The sequence below is a fragment of the Anolis carolinensis genome, chromosome 4 (genome assembly GCF_035594765.1).
Source record: "Anolis carolinensis isolate JA03-04 chromosome 4, rAnoCar3.1.pri, whole genome shotgun sequence".
NCBI classification, from domain to species: Eukaryota; Metazoa; Chordata; class Lepidosauria; order Squamata; family Dactyloidae; genus Anolis; species Anolis carolinensis.
Window position 1 is genome coordinate 113,055,301 of NC_085844.1, and position 14,868 is coordinate 113,070,168.

The window sequence follows — 14,868 nt, forward strand, 5'->3', positions numbered from 1 at the left end:
TGTAATTTAATCTGTTTTTACCACACTGTTACTTCTTCAAGAGTGCTGACCGCAAGCGAGGGGCAGATCCAGGCCAGAATTGCAAGAACTTGTAATGAGGCCTCCACCTCTCCACCAAAGGACTCACTCGGTGACCCCTCACTGCCCGGTGTGGTGATCCGGCACCCAGACCCTCCTTTGTGCGGGCTTGGCTTGCCCTCCTCCCATCATTGACAGGAGCAGGGAGGGGATGCCAGGCCAAGGTTCTTCAAACTGGGTTCCCCCATTTCCTTCTGCTTCAGACACTGGATGCACACAGAGCAGACTCCGAAGGGAGACCCGTCCGTCTGTCCTTCCCCAAAGTGACCAGATGCCTTGCGAGGTGGCGCCTGAAACCCCTTGACCTCTCAGCAATGCAGAGATGCACCTCCTGCCCGGGGATACACTCCTTTCCAGAGGAAAACGTCACATCGAGAGATGGTGGAAGAGAGGAGCATCCAGTGTCGGCGCCCACTATGGGAGCTGAGTCCGAAGAGGAACGCAGCCACAGAGGCCAAGAGGGCGGCCGTAAGGGCGCAGAAGGAGGAGGCCAGCGAGGCCAGGCCCACTCCCCGCCTCCTCTGGGCAAGGCTCTTTCCCGCCCTGGGAGAGGGCAAGCGAGGGCCCGGGCCAAGCCAGGCCGGGAACAGGCAGAAGCAGGGCCGCTTGCAGCCGCTCCTGGCCTGGCCGCCAGTGGAGGGCCCACTGCCCAGCGTGGGTGGGGTGGAGGCGCGCCCGAGCTTGGCCAGGCCTTCTGGGAGAGCCAGGAGGAGGCCATTATTGTCAGAAGCATTTTCTTGGGGTGATCACCATCCTGCCATGGATTCATAACTTCAATGACTCAAAGCTATAGAAGAGGCAGAAGCAGGGCCGCCTGCAGCCGCTCCTGGCCTGGCCGCCAGTGGAGGGCCCACTGCCCAGCGTGGGTGGGGTGGAGGCGTGCCCGAGCTTGGCCAGGCCTTCTGGGAGAGCCAGGAGGAGGCCATTATTGTCAGAAGCATTTTCTTGGGGGTGATCACCATCCTGTCATGGATTCAGAACTTCAATGACTCAAGGCTATAGAAGAGGCAGAAGCAGGGCCGCCTGCAGCCGCTCCTGGCCTGGCCGCCAGTGGAGGGTCCACTGCCCAGCGTGGGCGGGGCGGAGGCGTGCCCAGGCTTGGCCAGGCCTTCTAGGAGAGCCAGGAGGAGGCCATTATTGTCAGAAGCATTTTCTTGGGGGTGATCACCATCCTGTCATGGATTCAGAACTTCAATGACTCAAGGCTATAGAATCCTTGGAGCTGCAGTTTTATAAAGTCTTCTTCCTTCTCTGCATAAGAGAGTTGGAGCCTAGGCAAACTATAATCCCCAGGATTCCATAGCATTCTTTTTTATTATGTGTCATTATTTTTGTACATTATTTGTATAAAGTTAATTTCTTTATTTACAAAGTTCTGTAGAGACTTATTTTGCATAGAATTATGGAAAATAATAGACCCATGTATGATTCCACAGCAAAATGGCTTCAAGAAAGTTGCACGTCACAAGTGTTCAACTTGACTCAGCACATAGAAGATGGTTTTGAAAGGCAGCAGATTACAGGAGCTGTTTTCATAGACCTGTCAACAGTTTATGACACTATAAATCATCACCTTCTTCTGAGAAAAATGTATAATAGGGTTGTTGTGTGTCTTTCGGGCTGTGTGGCCATGTTCCAGAAGCATTCTCTCCTGACGTTTCGCCCACATCTATGGCAGGCATCCTCAGAGGTTCTGAGGATGCCTGCCATAGATGTGGGCGAAACGTGAGGAGAGAATGCTTCTGGAACATGGCCACACAGCCCGAAAGACACACAACAACCCTGTGATCCTGGCCATGAAAGCCTTCGACAACACAAAATGTATAATATCACAAAGGACTGCCACCTCACTCCTTAGGAAATGTGCTACAAATCAGCTTTTTTGTTGAGTTCCAAGGTCAGAGAAGCATGTGGCGAAAATAGAACAATGGTCTGCCTTGCAACATGGTTTTACTGTTTTACTGTATTACAAAAACAACTCCTTTCATTGAAAGTATTTATTTAATTTTTTTTTTGCTGGTTGTTTGAAGAGTTATGGTTAATTGAGAGTCTATTGTACATAACTAAATCAGAATACAAACACAAAACACCCATCTGCATCATTATGTGGTACGTACAACATTGTACAAGATGAATACCACACGTGCAATCTTAAAATATTTTATCAATAGCTGTTCTGCCTCTGTGCTTAACTAAGTAAACTGGTAGGTGCCATAGCACAAAGGACATATCGGAGACTATATTTGGCCAATTAAACAACGCTTTATTAACAGACATTTGAACTTCCTTTCCTCCTAGTTGCCACTATAGAGTCTCTGTGAGGAATAGAAACCTTTGAAGTCTTTGCAGTTCTGGTTCTCAAACCTTCTTTGGTTCTAGATAGTTATTGCTATATAGTATAAAATCCCAACATGACTGGATTCTAGAAAAGCCCTAAAAACATGGCTATGTGCTCAGGCTTTTAATGAATAAATGACAAAGACGACCTGGACTGATTTATGGCTAAAGCACGAGGATATTGGATGAACAGATTTTAACCATATGTTTTATATTTTTATACTGTATTAATTGTTTGTAATGGATTTTATTTACTATTATGTTTTAATTATGTGTCGGCTGTGAATTGTTGCCAATTGTGTACGCCGCCCTGAGTCCCTTCGAGTGAGAAGGGTGGGATATAAATGTTGGAAATAAATAAATAAGTAAATAAAAAAATCTATGTCTCTTTAAACTAACTTCAATACAATGCCAATATGACTTTATGTATCACTGTATTTTATGACTTAAATTAATACAGTTCTGATGTGACATGAATTTCTGTACACCTTCTACCTTCCTATGCTTCCTTCCAGTACTAAACACTAACTGACAAATCTTAACCGACAAAAATAACTGTCATTTCAAAGCGAGCAGGAGCTGAGGTTAAGAACCTTAAAGGGGCAGCACAGGAAGTGAGAGCCTTCTGGTGGCATGACAATAGCTATTCATATCTACATATAAACGTATTAGGCTACCTTTTCGGATGTCTGAATTCAGACTCCTCCCTGAACTTTCCCTCTGACTCCCCCAAACCTACCCTCTTACAAATCTATCTCTCAATTCTTTTTAGTCCAACCTCACCAACCCAATAATATGTACCCAATTCCTTAGTAAATTGCTAATAGTCAACACGGATTTACCAAAAACAAGTCATGCCAGACTAATCTGATCTCTTTTTTCGATAGAGTTACGAGTTGGGTCGATACAGGGAATGCTGTGGATGTAGCCTACCTGGATTTCAGTAAGGCCTTCGACAAAGTCCCCCACGACCTTCTGGCAAATAAACTAGTAAAATGTGGGCTAGACAAAACTACGGTTAGGTGGATCTGCAATTGGCTAAGCGAACGAACCCAAAGGGTGCTCACCAATGCGTCATCTTCATCATGGAAAGAAGTGACAAGTGGAGTGCCGCAGGGCTCCGTCCTGGGCCCGGTTCTGTTCAACATCTTTATTAACGACTTAGACGAAGGGTTAGAAGGCACGATCATCAAGTTTGCAGACGACACAAAACTGGGAGGGGTAGCTAACACTCCAGAAGACAGGAGCAGAATTCAAAATGATCTTGACAGACTAGAGAGATGGGCCGAAACTAACAAAATGAAGTTCAACAGGGACAAATGCAAGATACTTCATTTCGGCAGAAAAAATGGAAATCAAAGATACAGAATGGGGGACGCCTGGCTTGACAGCAGTGTGTGCGAAAAAGACCTTGGAGTCCTCGTGGACAACAAGTTAAACATGAGCCAACAATGTGATGCAGCAGCTAAAAAAGCCAACGGGATTCTGGCCTGCATCAATAGGGGAATAGCGTCTAGATCCAGGGAAGTCCTGCTCCCCCTCTATTCTGCCTTGGTCAGACCACAACTGGAATACTGTGTCCAATTTTGGGCACCACAGTTGAAGGGAGATGTTGACAAGCTGGAAAGCGTCCAGAGGAGGGCGACTAAAATGATTAAGGGTCTGGAGAACAAGCCCTATGAGGAGCGGCTTAAAGAGCTTGGCATGTTTAGCCTGCAGAAGAGAAGGCTGAGAGGAGACATGATAGCCATGTACAAATACGTGAAGGGAAGTCATAGGGAGGAGGGAGCAAGCTTGTTTTCTGCTGCCCTGCAGACTAGGACACGGAACAATGGCTTCAAACTACAGGAAAGGAGATTCCACCTGAACATCAGGAAGAACTTCCTCACTGTGAGGGCTGTTCGACAGTGGAACTCTCTCCCCCGGGCTGTGGTGGAGGCTCCTTCCTTGGAGGCTTTTAAGCAGAGGCTGGATGGCCATCTGTCGGGGGTGCTTTGAATGCGATTTCCTGCTTCTTGGCAGGGGGTTGGACTGGATGGCCCATGAGGTCTCTTCCAACTCTACTATTCTATGATTCTATGATTCTATGATTAGGATTCCCAGAATCACTCATTCACCCCCTATTAACCCACCCCGACTAACCTAAACCCTTCCCTCCCCATACCTTCCTTTAGCAAAACTAGAATATGTAAATCTTTTAAAATATTCTTTAATAAAAATGATTTTTTAAAAAAATACCTACATATAAACGTCAGATGCAAATTCATACAATCGTGAGAATGTCAACCATACTTTGCTTACACTTAATTTAAAATTGCCCTAGTTGCACTTTCTGGTTTGTCTTTGTGTGTGCAAATAGCAAGAAAAGGCCAACATACCTGGGAACAATCTGCTTAGAAATGTCTCATTCTTCATCTCTATGTCTTGCGGTTCCAAATTAGGTGGCAACTGCAAATAATTTCTCCAATATTTCTGATTCTGTCGGCACTTTCCTTCATGGCTGCTTTAGTCATTTCTCTTACCAGTTGTGTTCGTTCAAGCCATTTCTAAATTGTAGTGACCCTAAAACAAATCTATCAAAGGATTTTTTTCCACAAAATTAATTAGCAGTTTATTCTCGTAACTACAAGAATAATTGTAACTACAAGGAACAATTTTGTTCCTACAATTCTTAAACCAAACTCAGGTTTTTTTCCCTTTAATGAAAATTTCCATTGATTGTTGTATGCATTGCTGTGATGTGTGCTGTTGCTGGCATAGCATGCGCAACTTGCCTGTTTTTGTTGTAATTAAGCTGCTTCTTTTTTCTGCCTCATCCCTCTTGATTTTAATTGTTTTAATTTCATTACATTCCTTTTATGTCATTCTGTTCCCACACAGGCCTCCAAAGGGGAAAAAGAGCAACAATAGAGTGGGCGCAGGAGAGAAAAACAACAGTACTCCTGCTACTCTTCCCTTAACCAAGTTCCCTTCTATGGTAAGTGAACTTTGATTCACAGCATCAGCTTTTGAAAACATACCCCCCCCCCCCTTACTTGTGTGGAATAAGGACAAAAACCTAATTCTCATTAAGAGCCAATCTCTGCTGCTTAGTTATTAAGAGCCAATCTCTGCTGCTTTTTCTTTCTTTTTGAATAATGGCACCAGAGGAAGGCTCAGCTTGGCCGACCTTGAACTCCACTTTTATTTCAACCTTCAACTGCAGGCTTTTGTGGGGAATCAAGATGATGCAGATGGATAGGGAATATATAAAACTCCCATTCTCTGTGTGCCTTTAAATTACCTGTTGACTTATGGAAACTCCATGCATTTCATAGGGTTTTCTTAGACAAGGAATACTCAGAAGAAGTTTCCTCTGAAAAGTAGCCTACAGCACCTGGTATTCATTGGCAATCCACTATCCAAGTCCAATTTTGCTTAATTTCCAAGATCAGACAGGATCTGCTGCCTTTAGGTTATAGATGAAGCAAAATATAATTCTTTGGATCTTAGTCCTTGCAAATATTCTTAACCTTTGATATAATGTGATTTCATCCCAGGATCAGATATAATTTTGACTGTATGAGCGTGAGCTGATCTTGGCTTGAGATCTGGTCAGTGCTGCAATTTTCTAAATAAAATGGCTCTTCAGTGAGGTTCATCCATGCAGTTTCCACTGAAAGAGCAAGTCACAGTAAGAAAGATTACGTACTGTTTTTTAATGTACAGCTGAATGTGGTTTATTTCTTCTTTTTTCCTTTTAATTTTTTTTATTTGATACATCCCAACAATTTACAATTTTTGCCATACATGACCTATTTCAGTATACATTATTCCAAAAGTAACTATTCCACATGTGGGATGAACCTATTCCCCCACAGTGGTGCCAACACTTGTTTGAAATATTGCCCGTTTTATGTGCCAATTGGAGGGGAGGGGGGGGGGTTCTGTACCATTTAGAAATTACTTTCCTTTGGGTTTCTTTAATCCTTATATGTTTAATTTTGTGAATATTATCAATCTAAGACCCGATTGATTTCTCAGTAAAGTTTTATTTTCCAGTTCTCTATAAGAGTTTTTTTTTGTATTGTAAATTAAGGTTGTTAGTTAGTCATACAATAACCCAGTCATTCCTTTATCTATTTCTATTTTCCTTTTAATTATTCTATCCAGTGGGGTTTCAGCTACTTCTCTTCTTTTCATGGCCTGAGCTTTACTGGACAGACCTAACCATGCTATCCAATTCCCTTGACCACATTTGTCTTTTATTTTATCCGACTAATATTTCTCCATTGGGATCCATGATGTCCCCAATCCTTTTGACACCATTTTCCTTCAGTGCCCTAATTAGATTCATGAATGTCTTATCCTTGTTTTCCATTGTTTCTAATGGGAAAGGGTCAATTTTATTTATTTGTTATTTATTTTGCTATTTTTTTCCAGATTAACAACCTTGATAAACAGGGGCTCGCTTTTAAATCCTTTAAATCTTTTCTATCTATTCTCTCTCCCAATGATGTTCCCCTTTGCCAACTATTTGCTTCTTTTTCTATTTGCACCCATTTTTTTGAACCTTCCAATTCGAATTCTAATAACCTCCCTAACTGGGTTGCCTTGTAGTATATTCCCAATGAGGTAGCTCCCCAACCACCCATTTCTTGTTTACTATAATATAGAAAGTTGGCAATTCTGTAAGTGGTTTATTTCTTCTGACCAAATTGGTAAGCTATAATTCCCTTTTGAACACACACTTAAACATTGTACCAATGTTCATTTCTCCAGCTAGGTTTCTCTAGATCTGTAGTGAAATTAACAACGCATGTCATTTCAGGCAGGTATCTTGGGCTTCGACATTACTAAAGAGAGCGTCAGTTTTCCCCAACTGAATATTGCCAGTGGAAGTGAGAACTAGTACAGACATATTGACTAATGAGAAACTGTAAAGTAACACACGACTCTTATTCTTTTACAGATACCACATGAAACACCTATGACAAGGTAAGAGCAAAATAAACACTACTTTTCTTATGACCTCATCATACATATCTAAATCAGTGTGCTAGGAAGCTTGGACACATCTTTCTCTAAAAGGAAAGACCCTCCCACCATCTTTAACTGCCATTCCACCAGCCGCTGAGTGGAAGGGAGCCAGCTTACCATCCAGGCACTTTCCATCAGCTGCTGAGTGAGCCTCCCACCATCTTCAACTGCCATTCCACCAGCCACTGAGGGTAGGGAGCCAGTCTACTAATCAAAACCTTTTGTGTTTGGATTGTGTTGTCGTTACCATCAAATTTTGCTGTTCTTACCACCAAATTAAGTTACACTATCAAGACTTGCCATCAATTGGGGGCCTCTCCCTCCAGCAACAACATATTACTATATAATATAACTAGCTGTGCCCGGCCACGCGTTGCTGTGACGAAGTATGGTGGTATGGGAAATAAAGTATTGAGGAATTGGTGGTAGTTAAGGTCAATGGTAAAGGTTTCCCCCCGACATTAAGTCCATTATAAATGAGTTATATAGCTGTGTGGAAGGGCCTTGAGTCTACACTGCCATATAATCCAGTTCAAATCAGATAATCTGTATTATATAGGCAGTGGGGAAGAGGCCTAAGTGAGGCCTAACTCTGCCTGTCCCCTGGGCTGAGTGGGTTGCTGGGAGACCAAGTGGGCGGAGCTTAGCCTTCTAACTGGCAGCAATTGGATAAAAACAATTATTCCTCTCCCTCTAATTAGGACTTTATTTTTCTTTTCTTTTTGCTGTATGAACGTAGAGGCATGGATGAGGGGTTGTGCTACCAAGTTTAGTGTTTCTGGGATGTTTAGTTTTGTTGTTTTGTCCTAGGCCAAAATTTCATTACCTTTTTATATATATAGATAATATTGTGCTAGGGTAATAATAATATGGTAATACAGGAGCCCCGGTGGCAAAGTGTGTTAAAGCACTGAGCTGCTGAACTTGCAGACCAAAAGGTCGCAGGTAGAATAGAATAGTAGAATTGGAAGAGACCTCATGAGCCATCGAGTCCAACCCCCTGCCAAGAAGCAGGAAATCGCATTCAAAGCACCCCAACAGATGGCCATCCAGCCTCTGCTTAAAAGCCTCCAAAGAAGGAGCAGGGCAGGGTAGCAGAAAACAAGCGTGCTCCCTCCTCCCTATGACTTCCCCTCACATATTTTGTACATGGCTATCATGTCTCCTCTCAGCCTTCTCTTCTGCAGGCTAAACATGCCCAGTTCTTTAAGCCGCTCCTCATAGGGCTTGTTCTCCAGACCTTTGATCATTTTAGTCGCCCTCCTCTGGACACATCCCAGCTTGTCAACATCTCCCTTCTACTGCGGTGCCCTGAATTGGACACAGTATTCCAGGTGTGGTCAGGTTCAAATCCCAGGAGCAGAGTGAGCGGCCGCTGTTAGCTCCAGCTTCTGCCAACATAGCAGTTCGAAAACATGCCAATAATAATAATAATAATAAATAATAACAATAGTATCCAATGTGTTGTCGAAGGCTTTCATGGCCGGGATCACAGGGTTGTTGTATGTCTTTCGGGCTGTGTGGCCATGTTCCAGAAGTATTCTCTCCCGACGTTTCGCCCACATCTATGGCAGGCATCCTCAGAGGTTGTGAGGTATGGTTGTGAGGTATAGTATCCAACTTTGGCTGAATCTCTATTCCCTGGCTGAGTCTGAGAGAGGTCTGCTTCCCCATGACAGCTGATGTGTGCCAATGGATGTTAATAATAATATTATTAATAACTATAGTACCTGTCACGACCCAGGCTGCAGAGCACCAATAACCATACACAGAGGCCAGAATCTATCTAATATCTTTATTAAGGAAATATATAAAGTTAATAAAAGCAAGTGTATGAAATAGTTCAGAAGTAGACCTTTCAGGAAAGGTCAAAATTAGTCCAAAGAAACAATGTCCAATATAAAATATTAAGGTCCAAAGTTGTAATCCAATAACCGAAACACTCACTTTGCCAGGCAAAGTGAGGGGAGATGACAAGGTCCCTTAGTCCATGAACTTGAGCAAGGCTAGGAAATAACTTGAAACAAGGCTTAATACAAGGCAACAAGGAACGAGGAGCGAGAACAAGATCCGTGGAATTACTTGGCAAAATCCGGAAAACAAGGCAAGGTCCGTGGAGGTAAACAAGGCTGGAAACGGGAACGAAGGCTTGGAAACGGAGCGAAGGCTTGGAATCAGGAACAAGGCTTGAAACAGGAACGAGGCTTGGAAACGGAGCGCGGTGTCCACACACAACTTACTCCAGTAGCTGACGAATTGACTCCGCAAAATCCCTTTGTGGGTAAAACACCTAAATAGGGTCTAGTTTTCCCACCAAAGAGCAGTTCTCTGGGGAACCAGAAACGAAAGCTAATCTCTGAGTCCAGATGCATGACTCCTTAAGGTTTCCCATGGAAAGCAGGCTTAATCAGCTGAATTCTTAGCAGCTATCCTAGCACTCCTACGAGAGGCCGCTTGAACTCCTCTCTGTTGTTTACAAAACTCGTGGCGAGAAAACACAGGAGATTTAGACTCAGGGCTTGTTTGACAGATTTCTGGAAGACAAATCTCTTGCAGGTGCAAGGTTCCCAAATCTGGCTGGGAAGGTTCCAATTCTGACTGAGACGGTGAAAAACCCAAGTTCTCCTCTTCATCTGGAACTACAGTGCCATGAACGGGACTACATGGCCCATGACTCATCACAGTACCCAACTTTGGCTGAATCCCTATTCCCTGGTCTGTCCTCTGACTGACCAAGAGTACCTCTGTCTTGTCTGAATTAAGTTTCAATTTGTTTACCCTCATCCAGTCCATTACTGATGAGAAGCACTGATTTAGGGTCATGACAGCTTCCCTGGCATTAGGTGGCAAGGAGTAGCAGAGTTGGGTGTCATCTGTATATTGGTGGCACCGTACTCCAAAACTCCAGATGACCTCTCCCAGTGGTTTCATGTATATGTTAAACAGTATGGGGGACAAAATGGAACTCTTAAGAATCCGTCAGCTTGGTGCTGAGACAAACAGTTTAACTGCCACTTTCATCTTGGAGAGGGAAGAGAACAGCTGACAGGAAAGGAAGGAAAGGGCTGCCATACTGTCTGAAGCCTGATTATTTATAAGGCAAATTATGCATATTTAAAGATTGTTTAAAGGGATTGTTTGAACCCTGGTGGCGAAGTGTGTTAAAGCACTGAGCTGCTGAACTTGCAGACTGAAAGGTCCCAGGTTCAAATCCCGGGAGCGGAATGAGCGCCCACTGTTAGCTCCAGCTTCTGCCAACCTAGCAATTTGAAAACATGCCAATGTGAGTAGATTAATAGGTACCACTCCGGCGGGAAGGTAATGGCACTCCATGCAGTCATACCAGCCACATGACCTTGGAGGTGTCTATGGACAACGCCGGCTCTTCGGCTTAGAAATTGAGATGAGCACCAACCCCCAGAGTCAGACATGACTGGACTTAACGTCAGGGGAAAACCTTTACCTTTTATGGTAATAATATAATATATTGTATATACATATAATATTGATACTAATATTATAATGTAATGCAATATAATAATAATACAATATACAGTAGAGTCTCACTTATCCAACATAAACGGTCTGGCAGAACATTGGATAAGCGAATATGTTGGATAATAAGGAGGGATTAAGGAAAAGCATATTACACATCAAATTAGGTTATGATTTTACAAATTAAGCACCCAAACTTCATGTTTAATTACATATTTGACAGAAAAAGTAGTTCAATACGCAGTAATGCTATGTAGTAATTACTGTATTTACAAATTTAGCACTAAAATACCACGATGTATTGAAAACATTGACTACAAAAATCCATTGGATAATCCAGAACGTTGGATAAGCGAGTGTTGGATAAGTGAGACTCTACTGTAATAATATTAATTATATATTATATATAAAATGTACTATTACTAACTAGCTGTGCCCTGCCACGCGTTGCTGTGGCCAATTGGAATTGCAGTGAATAGCCTCGCTGCCTCAAAGCCTGGTCGTTTTCTACATAGGGCATCCTTCCTAAGCCAAGTTGAATGGGACGGAGTTGCCTCGTGGTTTCCGAGCCTGGAGGTTTTCTATCTACAGGAAATCTTGGTTGGCCAGGTTGAATAGCCTTGCTGCTTGGAAGGCTGGCCGCTTTCTACCTTGTGGGATTCTTGGTTGCCCAGGTTGAATAGCAATAAATAGTCTCAGTGCAGAAAGTATGAATGCTGCAATTAGTTAACTTGATTAGCATTGAATGGTCTTGCAGCTTCCAAGCCTGGCTGTTTCCTGTGTGAGGGAATCCTTTGTTAGGAGGTGTTAGCTGGGCCTGGTTGTTTCCTGTCTGGAATTCCCTTGTGTTCTGAGTGTTGTTGTTTATTTAGTGTCCTGGTTTTATAGATTATATTGTTCTGTATTCTTATTAGAGCACAGTAATTATTACATATTATATTTATAATGTTATATGATTTGCCTAGAACAGGATTATATGAGGCCCTTTCTACACAACGGTATAAAATCCACACTGAACTGTTTTTGTTTGTTTGTTTTTTGCTGTGGCCTAGGAGGCAGCCTGGCTTTGAAGCTGCAAGGGTGTTCAGTGTTAATCAAGCTTGGCCACAAAGGGGTTGATATATGTGTGGAATAACGTCCAGTGTGGTAGAAAGAACACTTGTGTGGTTGAGGCAGGTGTGTGGATGTTGCCATGGATTTCCTTGATTAGGTCTTACTTTTGGGGGAGGCCTCATATTAGCAATTTAGCAAAACCTTTACTAGGTCTTATTTTCTGGGGATGTCTTATTTTCAGGGAAAGAGGATATTTTCCCCACAGAGACTTCAGTAAAGGTAAAGGTTTCCCCTGATGTTAAGTCCAGTCATGTCTGACTCTGGGGTGTGGTGCTCATCTCCATTTCTAAGCCGAAGAGCCGGCGTTGTCCGTAGACACCTCCAAGGTCATGTGGCCAGCATGACTGCATGGAGTGCCATTACCTTCCCGCCGGAGCGGTACCTATTGATCTACTCACATTGGCATGTTTTCGAACTGCTAGGTTGGCCTGAGCTGGGGCTAATAGCGGCCACTCCCGCCGCTCCCAGGTCTTGAACTTGGGATCTTTTGGTCTGCAGCTCAGTGCTTTAACGCACTTCGCCACCGGGGCAAAGTAGACCTTCAATAAAAATGCCATCTAACTCCAGCGATGTTCCTCCAGAAGTCATCTCCATTGATCTGCTGGTGCATTCCAACCAAAATGATGGGGGCATTTGCAAAAAGGCAATGAAACCAAGCCTAGAAATAGTAGAGGTGACAAGCCTGACCCTTTCGAACACACGGAAGATGTTTCATCTTCTTTGGAGAGTGATACTTTTTCATACCCTGATTTTCTTCCTCAGAATGATACTTTTTCAAAACCTGATTTTCTTCTTCAGGATGCTACTTCTCCATATTCTGATTTCCTTCCTCCTTTAAAAAGGTGCCAGAGATGCATGATTGGAAATCAGCTTTCAAGGAACCACTTGATGACTCAATTGATAAACTAATAGATTGTGTCATTCTGTATGGAAAGGTTGCAGCATTTGACTGTACTAAGAGAAAGGAGAGAGCAAGCTGTGCCTGTTAACAATCATCCAGGTTCTTCAAGAGATATTCACCCACAGTAACAGCTAAGACCATCTGATTTCTCATGCTCTCAGGCAGCTTTTGATGATGATTGTCATGATTTTGGCTATTCTAGGTATGAAAGGCATATATACCGAAATGCAGAAGCCAGCATGGTCATAACAAGCAGAGTTCTGGAGGAGCATCTCTTGCACATTCATCCAGAAAACCCTCACAAGCTTCTTGCAATACTTCAAAGTGTGGCAAAGCTCCAGTCGCTATAGACTCAAGGAAGGTCATCACACAACAGTCTGTGTCATGCTCTGAAAGCTCTGAAAAAAATCACACAGGTGTTAAAATGACTTCTTCAAAATTTCATCCAGCACAACCGACAATGACAGTTCAAAATGTAAAGGTCTAAAGGAAAATCTTGCAGAAAAAATGAGGCAGCGATGGGCAAACCTATCAACTCTCAGAAGCTAAACTTTTCTCTTTTTTTCCAAAGCGTTCTCATCTCAGCGATCAGTGATCTATTGAATTAAATTCTTAACCAATTATTAGTATCATTTAAGCAAACAGACTGAGCAAAAGTAATTTGGAAAGCTCTTTATTATTTGTATTATATGAAAGTATTGGATTGTCTTTTTTAAAACTTCATGTAAGACTTTACAGTTTCGTAATAAAAATTATTATTGTGTCCATATCCAGGTAAAGTAATCATAAATGCTGTGTTTTTCATTTTTTTTAAATGCAGTGCCCAGAACTGAACACAGTATTCCATGTGTGATCTGACCAAGGCAGAATTGAGGGGTTTCATGACTTCCCTGGATCTAGACACTATACTCCTATTTATGCAGGCCAAAATCCCTCTATCGAAAAAAGAGATCAGATTAGTCTGGCATGACTTGTTTTTGGTAAATCCATGTTGACTATTAGCGATGACTGCATTCCTTTCTAAGTGTTTGCAGACCACTTCCTTAATGAGCCCCTGGTGGCATAGTGGATTAAAGCCTTGTGACTTGAAGACTGGGTTGCTGACCTGAAGGCAGCCAGGTTCGAATCTAACCCGGGGTGAGCTCCCTCTATCAGCTCCAGCTCCATGTTGGGACATGAGAGAAGCCTCCCACAAGGATGGTAAAAAAAACATCAAAACATCCGGTCGTCCCCTGGGCAATGTCCTTGCAGATGGCCAATTCTCTCACACCAGAAGCAACTTGCAGTTTCTCAAGTTGTTTCTGACATGAAAAAAAACCCTCCTTAATAATTTCTTCCAGAATCTTGCCCAGTATCGAAGTGAGGCTAACTCGGCTATAATTGTTTGGGATGTCCTTTTTTTACTTCTTGAATATAGGGACCACCTTTGCCCTCCTTCAATCTGCTAGGACTTGTCCCTTTCTCCAAGAACTCTCAAAGATGATTGCCAATGGTTCCGAAATAACTTCCTCTAGTTCCTTCAGCACTCTTGGATGTAGTTGATCTGTGTTGGGGGTTGTAGAAATAAATAAACAGAAGCTTTACCACAGTTTCTGAATCAAGATAAATCCTGCAGTATAATAAAGTACTACTCAGGCTTGTGTAACAAGTAACAGTATCTTTACTTCAGTTCAAAAGATCAAATAGGGCAACAATATATGTATCAGTCTTTCTGAATTCACACAGATAATATAGGGAATAAACAGTCCCTTTAAACAGTCTTTAAATATGCCTCATTTGCCTTATAAATAATCAGGCTTCAGACAGTATGGCAGCCCTTTCCTTCCTGACCATTTCCAGTCAGCTGCTCTCTTCCCTCTCCGAGAGGAAAGTGGCAGTTAAAACTGTTTGTCTCAGCACCAAGCTGAAGGGTTCTTAAGAGTTCC

The 14,868-nt window shown here is 42.8% G+C and overlaps 1 long non-coding RNA gene across 1 annotated transcript; it reads left to right on the plus strand.

Moving 5' to 3' along the window:
- The first annotated feature begins 4,251 nt into the window (after nt 1-4,251).
- Nucleotides 4,252-13,800, plus strand: LOC134298207 (uncharacterized). The gene is made up of 3 exons (XR_010005159.1): nt 4,252-5,392; nt 7,367-7,392; nt 13,146-13,800. It is a non-coding gene; the product is annotated as an uncharacterized LOC134298207 (long non-coding RNA).
- The last annotated feature ends 1,068 nt before the right edge of the window (nt 13,801-14,868 follow it).